The 10,619-nt window shown below is 39.6% G+C and overlaps 1 non-coding gene across 1 annotated transcript; it reads left to right on the top strand.

Annotated features, from left to right (window-relative positions):
- Nucleotides 1–10,073: 10,073 nt before the first annotated feature.
- Nucleotides 10,074–10,181, top strand: LOC112804944 (small nucleolar RNA R71). Its single transcript, XR_003203561.1, has one exon. It is a non-coding gene; the product is annotated as a small nucleolar RNA R71 (small nucleolar RNA).
- Nucleotides 10,182–10,619: the final 438 nt, after the last annotated feature.

The raw sequence follows: 10,619 nt of genomic DNA, 5'->3' as shown, positions 1-10,619 counted from the left end.
TGAAAAAGATTTTAAAGAAGATACCCAATTATGAAGAACAACTACTAATGCTCCAGCCAATTGGGCAGTAACTTCAGTGTTGATTTTAAAGATGTATTATATTTATGGATAAAAGTATAATTTTCGAAGGTTAATATTTTGAAAAAGCATAAGAAAAACAAGAAAAGACACAAAATAAGAAAAACTCAAGATCAAACAAGCAAAATAAACAAGAACAACTTGAAGATCAATGAAGAACAAAAAAAACACAAGTTCGAAAATTTCAAGAAAAATATAAAATATGCAATTAACACCAAACTTAGAATAAGGCACTAAACTCACGAAAAAAATTGAAAATTGATGGATAAAAATAATAATTTGGAAAATTCTTTTTGAAAAGGGAATAAAGGACTAAAGATGTAATGACTCTGTGGCAACAAAAATAAATTATTCCTAATCTAAGAAATAAAATAAACCTTTAGTTTGTTCAAACTCGAACAATCCCCGACAACGGCGCCAAAAACTTGGTGCACGAAATTGCAATAACACTTTTTGCAATCCGCACAACTAACCAGCAAGTGCACTGGGTCGTCCAAGTAATACCTTACGTGAGTAAGGGTCGAATCCCATGGAGATTGTTGGTTTGAAGCAAGCTATATTTATTTTATTATTCTTAGTCAGGATGTCAATCAAAATTATCAGTTGGAATTATTAGATTGGAAAATTAAAAGAGAATAAAATCGTTACTTGGTGTGCAGTAATGGGAAATATGTTGGAGTTTTGGAGATGCTTTGTCCTCTGAATTTCTGCAATGTAATATTCAACTCAATTGTTTGTAAAGCACGTCTACGGCAAGCTGTATGTAGAGTGTCACCATTGTCAGTGGCTACTTCCCATCCTCTCAGTGAAAACATTCCAGATGCTCTGTCACAGCACGGCTAATCAGCTGTCGGTTCTCGATCATGTTGGAATAGGATCCATTGATCCTTTTGCGTTTGTCATCACACCCAGCAATCGCGAGTTTGAAGCTCGTCACAGCCATTCAATCCTTGAATCCTACTCGGAATACCACAGACAAGGTTTAGACTTTCCGGATCCTCAAGAATAGCCGCCATCAATTCTAGCTTATACCGTGGAGACTCTCATTAAGGAATCTAAGAGAAGTTCATTCAGTCTGATGTAGAACGGAGGTGTTTGTCAGGCACACGTTCATGGATTGAGGGAGGTGATGAGTGTCACGGATCATCACCTCTTTCATAATTAAGCACGAATAAACATCTTAGATCGGACCATACACACGTTTGAGTGAAATAGGAACAATTGCATTAATTCATCGAGACGCTGCAGAGCTCCTCATCCCCAAAAATGGAGTTTAGAGACTCATGCCGTCAAAGTGTATAAAATTCAGATCTGAAAATGTCATCAGTTACCAGATAAGTCTCTAAAAGTTGTTTAAATAGTAAACTAGTAACCTAGGTTTACAGAATATGAGTAAACTAAGATAATTGGTGCAGAAATCCACTTCTGGGGCCCACTTGGTGTGTGCTGGGGCTGAGACTAAAGCTATCCACGAGCTGAGGCCTTTCTTGGAGTTGAACTCCAAGTTATAACGTGTTTTGGGCGTTCAACTCCGGATCATGACGTGTTTCTGGCGTTTAACTCCAGACAGCAGCATGTACTTGGCGTTCAATGCCAAGTTACGTCGTCTATCTTCGCGCAAAGTATGGACTATTATATATTTCTGGAACGCCCTGGAATTCTACTTTCCAACGCCTTTGAGAACGCGCCAATTGGACTCCTGTAGCTCAAAAAACTCCATTCCGAGTGCAGGAAGGTCAGGATCCAACAGCATCAGCAGTCCTTTTTCAGCCTAACTCAGATTTTTGCTCAGCTCCCTCAATTTCAGCCAGAAATTACCTGAAATCACAGAAAGACACACAAACTCATAGTAAAGTCCAGAAATATGGTTTTTGCCTAAAAACTAATGATATTCTACTAAAAACTAATTAAAACATACTAAAATCTACATGAAATTACCCCCAAAAAGCGTATAAAATATCCGCTCATCAGGGACACTTCCAGATTAAGGCCTTGTATCTCTCCCAGGCATCATACAGCGACTCTCCATCCATTTGAATGAATGTTTGCACCTCTGTTTTCAGCTTGATGACCCTCTGCGGTGGGTAGAACTTGGCTAGGAATTTGCTCACCAATTCATCCCAATTGTTGATGCTCTCTTTGGGAATGGTATCCAGCCATTGAGCAGCATTGTCCCTCAAAGAAAATGGGAACAGAAGTAATTTGTAAATGTCAGGATGAACCCCATTTGTCTTGACCGTTTCATAAATCCTTAAGAAAACAGACAAATGTTGGTTGGGGTCTTCAAGAGGGCCACCTCCATAAGCATAATTATTCTGCACCAAGGTGATTAGTTGAGACTTCAACTCAAAGTAATTTGCCTGAACATTTGGGGTGAGGATGCTGCTCCCATAATGTCTGGGATTGGGGATAGTGTAAGAGGCCAACACCCTTCTTGCAAGTTGAGCATGGTTGGTTACCTCCTCTTCACGCACCTCAGCCTCCATGACTTGCAAAAATCACAAACAAACCAAATGAAACCTGGACATTCTAATGCTAGAATGTGGTTAGAGGGTTAGGTGACACAATGTGTCAAACAGTTAATGTGCTTAGTAAGAATAAAGAAAAACAAAGAAAAAGTGCTTAATCTAGACCACCACCTTACTTAATCATTGTCAATCTAATCAATCCCCGGCAACGGTGCCAAAGACATGATGGGTTGGAAAACAGATTCCAACACAAAACTCACCGACAAGTGTATCGGATCGCATCAAGTAATAATAACTCACATGAGTGAGGTCGATCCCACAGGGATTGAAGGATTGAGCAATTTTAGTTAGGTGATTGATTTAGTCAAGCAAACAAGTATTGATTTGAGTGAATTGCATCCAACAGAAGCTAAATTGCATGAAATTTAAAGGGAGAGGGATAATTGACTGTAAATAAAAGGGCAGGAAATGTAAATTAAGCTGAATCTTAAAGAACAAGTAATGTAAATGACTGAGACTTAGATTGCAAGAAATGTAAATTGCTTGAATAGTAAAGGGCTTTGGGAGCTGGGATTTCAGAAATTAAACAAGAGAAAGTAATTGACAATCAACAGAGAAGTAAAGGATGAATTAAAAATGCAGCAGATCTCAAACATAAATGGAAAATTGCTTGAAGAAGCAATACAGAAAGTGAATTCAACTCAATTATAAAATCTAAAAGAGAAGTTGAAGATCTCAGGGGTTGAATGAGACTAGAAAACAAGTCTAGATCTCAATTCCTTCCTTGATCCAACAGAGAATAATTGTAAAAGAAAAAGAGATGAAAGTAGTAAAGGAAACTTAGATCCAAATCACAATTCTTTGAAATTATGCAGAAAGTAAACAAAGAGAGATCTGAAAACAAGAATGAAACAGAATTCCTTCAATTCTCAATCCAAGATTCAAAACAAAGAGAAAGAGTGCAGAAGTAAGAACAAAGAAAAAGAAAACCCAGATCTCAATCCCAATTTCCCAAATTCAAAATGAAAACTAAAATGAGCTAAAAGTAAAACAAAATTAAATCGGGAAACCCCCCTGGTGCACGAAATTGTGATCTCAATGGCGCCAACAACTTGGTACGCACAATTGTAATATCACTCTTTTTTACAACTTCGCACAACTAACTAGCAAGTGCACTGGGTCATCCAAGTAATAGACCTTACGTGAGTAAGGGTCTATCCCACGGAGACTGTCGGCTTGAAGCAAGCTATGGTCACCTTGTAAATCTCAGTCAGGCAGATTCAAATGGTTATGGAGTTTTAATAATTAAAAGATAAAGAAAACATAAAATAAAGATAGAGATACTTATGTAATTCATTGGTGGGAATTTCAGATAAGTGTATGGAGATGTCTTATTCCTTTTAAATCTCTGATTTCCTACTGCCTTCATCCAATCCTTTATACTCCTTTCTATGGCAAGCTGTATGTAGGGGGATCACGGTTGTCAATGGCTACTGTCAATCCTCTCAGTGAAAATGGTCCAGCTACGGGTTACGTAGGGCTAATCATCTATCGGTTCTCGATCGTGTAGGAATAGGATTTACTATCCTTTTGCATCTGTCACCACGCCTTACAGTCACGAGTTTGAAGCTCATCACAGTCATCCCATCCCAAATCCTACTCAGAATACTACAGACAAGGTTTAGACTTTCTGGATCTCAAGAATGCTGCCAATAGATTCTAACTTGTACCATGAAGACTCTGATCGCAAGGAATTGAAGGCTCTGTTGTCAGGAGAGGCAATCAAACGCAAGGACCAGGAATCCAAGAGATACACATTCAAGCTTGTTTTCATGTAGAATGGAAGTGGTTGTCAATCACGCGTTCATAAGTGAGAATGGTGATGAGTGTCACATAATCATCACATTCGTCATGTTCTTGTGTGCGAATGAATATCTTAGAATAAGAATAAGCATGAATTGAATAGAAGAACAATAGTACTTTGCATTAATACTCGAGGAACAGCAGAGCTCCACACCTTAATCTATGGTGTGTAGAAACTCCACCATTGAAAATACATAAGTGATAATGATGTTCATTGGCTTCGGCCCCAGAGGGGGAACCGGAATAACCAAGACGTCTAATACAATAGTAAAAAGTTCTATTTATATTAAACTAGTTACTAGGATTACATAAATGAGTAAATGATGCAGAAATCCACTCCCGGGCCCACTTGGTGTGTGCCTGGGCTGAGCATTGAAGCTTTCACATGTAGAGGTCTTCCTTAGAGTTGAACGCCAGTTTGTAACTTGTTTCTGGCGTTTGACTCTGCTTTGCAACTTGTTTTTGGCGTTTAACGCCAGAATAGGGCAGAAAACTGGCGTTAAACGCCAGTTTGTGTCATCTAAACTTGGGAAAAGTATGGACTATTATATATTGCTGGAAAGCCCTGGATGTCTACTTTCCAACGCAGTTGACAGCGCGCCATTAGGACTCCTGTAGCTCCAAAAATCTCATTTTGAGTGTAGGGAGGTCAGAATCCAACAGCATCTACAATCCTTTGTCAGCCTCTGAATCAGATTTTTGCTCAGGTCCCTCAATTTCAGCCAGAAAATATCTGAAATTATAGAAAAATACACAAACTCATAGTAAAGTCCAGAAATGTGAATTTTGCTTAAAAACTAATAAAAATATACTAAAAACTAACTAAATCATACTAAAAACTATGTAAAAACAATGCCAAAAAGCGTATAAGTTATCCGCTCATCACAACACCAAACTTAAATTGTTGCTTGTCCTCAAGCAACTAAAAACAAAATAGGATAAAAAGAAGATAATATACAATAAATCTCACAATATCAATGAAACTTAGTCCCAATTAGACGAGCGGGGCTGGTAGCTTTTTGCCTCTGAACAGTTTTGGCATCTCACTTTATCCTTTGAAATTCAGAATGATTGGCATCTATAGAAACTAAGAATTTCAGATAGTGTTATTGACTCTCCTAGTTTAGTATGTTGATTCTTGAACACAGCTACTTTATGAGTCTTGGCCGTGGTCCTAAGCACTTTGTTTTCCAGTATTACCACCAGATATATAAATGCCACAGACACATAACTGGGTGAACATTTTCAGATTGTGACTTAGCTTTGCTAAAGTCCCCAATTAGAGGTGTCCAAAGTTCTTAAGCACACTCTTTTTGCTTTGGATCATGACTTTAACCACTTAGTCTCAAGCTTTTCACTTGGACCTTCATGACACAAGCACATGGTTAGGGACAGCTCGATTTAGCCGCTTAGGCCTGGATTTTATTTCCTTGGGCCCTCCTATCCATTAATGCTCAAAGCCTCGGATCCTTTTTACCCTTGCCTTTTGGTTTTAAGGGCTATTGGCCTTTTTTGCTTGCTTTTTCTTTTCCTTTTTTTTTGCCAATTTTTTTCACTGCTTTTTCTTGCTTCAAGAATCGATTTCATGATTTTTCAGATTATCAATAACATTTCTCTTTGTTCATCATTCTTTCAAGAGCCAACAATTTTTAACATTCATAAACTTCACTATCAAAAATATGCACTGTTCAAGCATTCATTCAGAAAACAACAATTATTGCCACCACATCAAAATAATTAAACTAATTTCAAGATAAAATTTGAAATCCAAGTACTTCTTGTTCTTTTGTATTTAAGCACATTTTTCATTTAAGAGAGGTGAAGGATTCATGGAGTTATTCATAGCATTAAGACATAGACACTAGACACTAATGATCATGTAATGAAGACACAAACATAGACAAACATGAAGCTCAAAAATCGAAAACAGAAAATAAATAGACAAGGAGATTAAGGAATGAGTCCACCTTAGTGAGGGTGGTGTCTTCCTTTTGAATAACCAATGGAGCGCCTAAGCTCCTCTTTGTCTCTTTCTTGCCTTTATTGCTCCTCCCTCAGAGCTCTTTGATCTTCTCTAATCTCATGGAGAATGATGGAGTGCTCTTGGTGCTCCACCCTTAGTTGGTCCATGTTGTAACTCAAGCCTTCCAAGGAGGTGTTGAGTTGCTCCCAATAGTTGTGTGGAGGAAATTGCATCCCTTGAGGAATCTCAGGGATTTCTTGATGAGGATCCTCCTCATGCTCTTGTTGAGGTCCAGGAATGAGCTCTCTTATTTGCTCCATCCTTTTCTTAGTGATAGACTTGTCATCTTCAATGAGGATGTCTTCTTCTATGTCAATCCCAGCTAAATTATATAAGTGACAAATGAGATGAGGAAAGGCTAACCTTGCCAAAGTGGATGACTTGTCAGCCACCTTGTAAAGTTCTAGAGGCATGATCTCATGAACTTCCACTTCCTCCCCAATCATGATACTATGGATCATGATGGCCCGATCCATAGTCACTTCAGATCGGTTGCTAGTAGGAATGATGGAGCGTTGGATGAACTCCAACAATCCTCTAGCCACAGGCTTAAGGTCCGGTCTTCTCAATTGAACCGGATTGCCTCTTGAGTCTCTTTTTCATTGAGATCCTTTCACACATATGTCCACGAAGACTTGGTCCAACCTTTGATCAAAGTTAACCCTTCTAGTGTAGGGGCGTGCGTTTTCTTGCATAATTGGCAAGTGGAACGCCAACCTTACATTTTCCAGACTGAAATCTAGGTATTTCCCCCGAACCATTGTAAGCCAATTCTTTGGATTCGAGTTCATACTTTGATCATGATTCCTAGTGATCCATGCATTGGCATAGAACTCTTGAACAATTAAGATTCTGACTTGTTGAATGGGGTTGGTAAGAACTTCCCAACCTCTTTTTTGGATCTCATGTTGGATCTCTGGATACTCATTTTTCTTGAGCATGAAAGGGACCTCAGGGATCACCTTCTTCTTGGCCACAACTTCATAGAAGTGGTCTTGATGGATCTTTGAGATGAATCTCTCCATCTCCCATGACTCGGAGGTGGAAGCTTTTGCCTTCCCTTTCCTCTTTCTAGAGGTTTCTTCGGCCTTAGGTGCCATAAATGGTTATGAAAAAACAAAAAGCAACACTTTTACCACACCAAACTTAAAAGGTTTGCTCGTCCTCGAGCAAACGAAGAAAGAAAGAAGGGGAAGAAGAAGAGAATAGAGGAGATGGAGGGTAAGAGGTGGTTCGGCCAAGAGGGGCAAAAGGTGTTTATGTTGTGTGAATATGAAGGAGTAGTGAGGGGTTTATATAGGGGTTAGGGGAGGGTTGGGTTTCGGTCATTAGGGTTGGGTTTGGGAGGGAAAATATTTTGAATTTGAAAGTGAGGTATGTGGGGTTTTTTGGGGGAAGAGATATGGAGGTGATTAGTGAAGAGGTGATGGGGAAGAGTGAATGAGTTGATTGGTGAGGGGTATTTGGGGAAGAGTGTTGTGGGAGGGTAGGTGGGGATTCTGTGGGGTCAACAGATCCTGAGAAGTCAAGGAAGTATCATCCTTACTCCTATTAGGCGTACAAAACGCCCTTGCTGTGCAATCCTGGCGTTTAATGCCAGACTGCTGCTTGTTTCTGGTGTTAAACGCCAACTTTTATTCCTTTCCTAGCGTTAAACGCTAGGATGCATCCTATTTCTGGCGTTTAACGCCAAATTGTTGCTTATTTCTGGCGTTTAACGCCAGTCTGGTGCTTGTTTCTGGCTTTTAACGCCCGGAATGGTACTAGACTGGGCGTTAAACGCCCATTTTGCTACCTTTACTGGCGTTTAAACGCCAGTAAGTTCCTCCTCCAGGGTGTGCTATTTTTAATGCTATTTTTTATTTTTCTTTGATTTTTTTGCAGTTGTTTTTGTGACTCCACATGATCATCAACCTAAAAAAGAAAATAACATAGATAAATAAAAATTGGGTTACCTCCCAACAAGCGCTTCTTTAATGTCAATAGCTTGACAGTGAGCTCTCATGAAGCTTTACAGATGTTCAGAGCATTGTTGGAACCTCCCAACACCAAACTTAGAGTTTGACTGTGGGGGCTTTGGTTGACGCTGTATTGAGAGAAGCTCTTCATGCTTCCTCTCCATGGTTGCAGAGGGAGATCCTTGAGTTTTAAACACAAGGTAGTCAGTCCTCATTCAATTGAAGGATTAACTCTCCTCTGTCCACATTAATCACAGGCTTTGCTATGGCTAGGAAGGGTCTTCCATGGATGATGGATTTATCCTCATCCTTCCCAGTGTCTAGGATTATGAAATCAGTAGGGATGTAAAGGCTTTTGACCTTTACTAGCACGTCCTCTACCTGTCCATAAGCCTTTTTCATGGATTTGTCTGCCATCTCTAATGAGAATTTGGCAGCCTGTACCTCAAAGATTCCCAATTTCTCCATTACAGAGAGTGGCATTAAATTTATGCCTGACCCTTGGTCACACAGATACTTCTCAAAGGTCATAGTACCTATGGTACAGGGAATTAAGAATTTACCAGGATCCTATTTCTTTTGAGGTAAAATGTGCTGAACCCATGTATTCAGTTCATTAATGAGCAATGGAGGCTCATCCTCCCAAGTCTCATTACCAAATAGCTTGGCATTCAGCTTCATGATTGCTCCTAAATACTGGGCAACTTGCCCTTCAACAATGTCTTCATCTTCTTCAGAAGATGAATAGTCATCAGAACTCATGAATGGTAAAAGGGGGTTCAATGGAATCTCTATGATCTCTAGGTGAGCCTCAGATTCCTTAGGTTCCTCAATTGGGAACTCCTTTTTGTCTAGAGGACGTCTCATGAGGTCTTCCTCACTGGGATTTACATCCTCCTCCTCCTTTGTGCATTCGGCCACACCAAGTAAGGTTATGGCCTTGCACTCTCTTTTTGGGTTCTCTTCTGTATTGCGTGGGAGAGTACTAGGAGGAGTTTCAGTGACTCTTTTACTCAGCTGGCCCACTTGTGCCTCCAAATTCCGAATGGAGGACCTTATTTCATTCATGAAACTTAGAGTGGCCTTAGATAGATCAAAGACTATGTTTGCTAAGCTAGAGGGACTCTGCTCAGAATTCTCTGTCTGTTGCTGAGAGGATGATGTAAAAGGCTTGCTATTGCTAAACCTATTTCTTCCACCATTATTAAAGCCTTGTTGGGGCTTTTGTTGATCCTTCCATGAGAAATTTGGATGATTTCTCCATGAAGGATTATAGGTGTTTCCATAGGCTTCACCCATGTAATTCACCTCTGCCATAGCAGGGTTCTCAGGATCATAAGCTTCTTCTTCAGAAGATGCCTCTTTAGTACTGTTGGATGTATTTTGCAATCCATTCAGACTCTGAGAAATCATATTGACTTGCTGAGTCAACATTTTGTTCTGAGCCAATATGGCATTCAGAGCATCAATTTCAAGAACTCTCTTCCTCTGAGGTGTCCCATTATTCACAGGATTCCTTTCAGAAGTGTACATGAACTAGTTATTTGCAACCATGTCAATGAGTTCCTGAGCTTCTGGAGGCATTTTCTTTAGGTGAATAGATCCACCTGCAGAATAGTCCAATGACATCTTATATAATTTAGACAGACCATCATAGAATATATCCAGGATGGTCCATTCTGAAAGCATATCAGAAGGACACTTTTTGGTCAGTTGTTTGTATCTTTCCCAAGCTTCATAGAGGGATTCACCTTCTTTCTGTCTGAAGGTTTGAACATCCACTCTAAGCTTGCTCAGCTTTTGAGGAAAAAAAAACTTTGCTAAGAAAGCCGTGACCGGCTTATCCCAAGAGTTCAGGCTATCTTTAGGTTGAGAGTCCAACCATACTCTAGCTCTGTCTCTTACAGCAAAAGGGAAAAGCATAAGCCTGTAGACCTCGAAATCAACCCCATTGGTCTTAACAGTATCACAGATCTGCAAGAATTCAGTTAAGAACTGAAAAGGATCTTCTGATGGAAGTCTATGAAACTTGCAATTCTGTTGCATCAGAGAAACTAATTAAGGCTTTAGCTCAAAATTGTTTGCTCCAATGGCAGGGATTGAGATGCTTCTTCCATGTAAGTTGGAATTTGGTGCAGTAAAGTCACCAAGCATCTTCCTTGCATTGTTGTTGGGTTTGGCCATGTCTCCTTCTTTTTTGAGATTCTCTGTAAGGAATTCTCTGGATTG

Source organism: Arachis hypogaea, chromosome 5 (assembly GCF_003086295.3).
Source record: "Arachis hypogaea cultivar Tifrunner chromosome 5, arahy.Tifrunner.gnm2.J5K5, whole genome shotgun sequence".
Classification (NCBI taxonomy): domain Eukaryota; kingdom Viridiplantae; phylum Streptophyta; class Magnoliopsida; order Fabales; family Fabaceae; genus Arachis; species Arachis hypogaea.
Note: the sequence above shows the minus strand (reverse complement) of the source record. Positions and strands in the feature narration are given on the sequence as shown.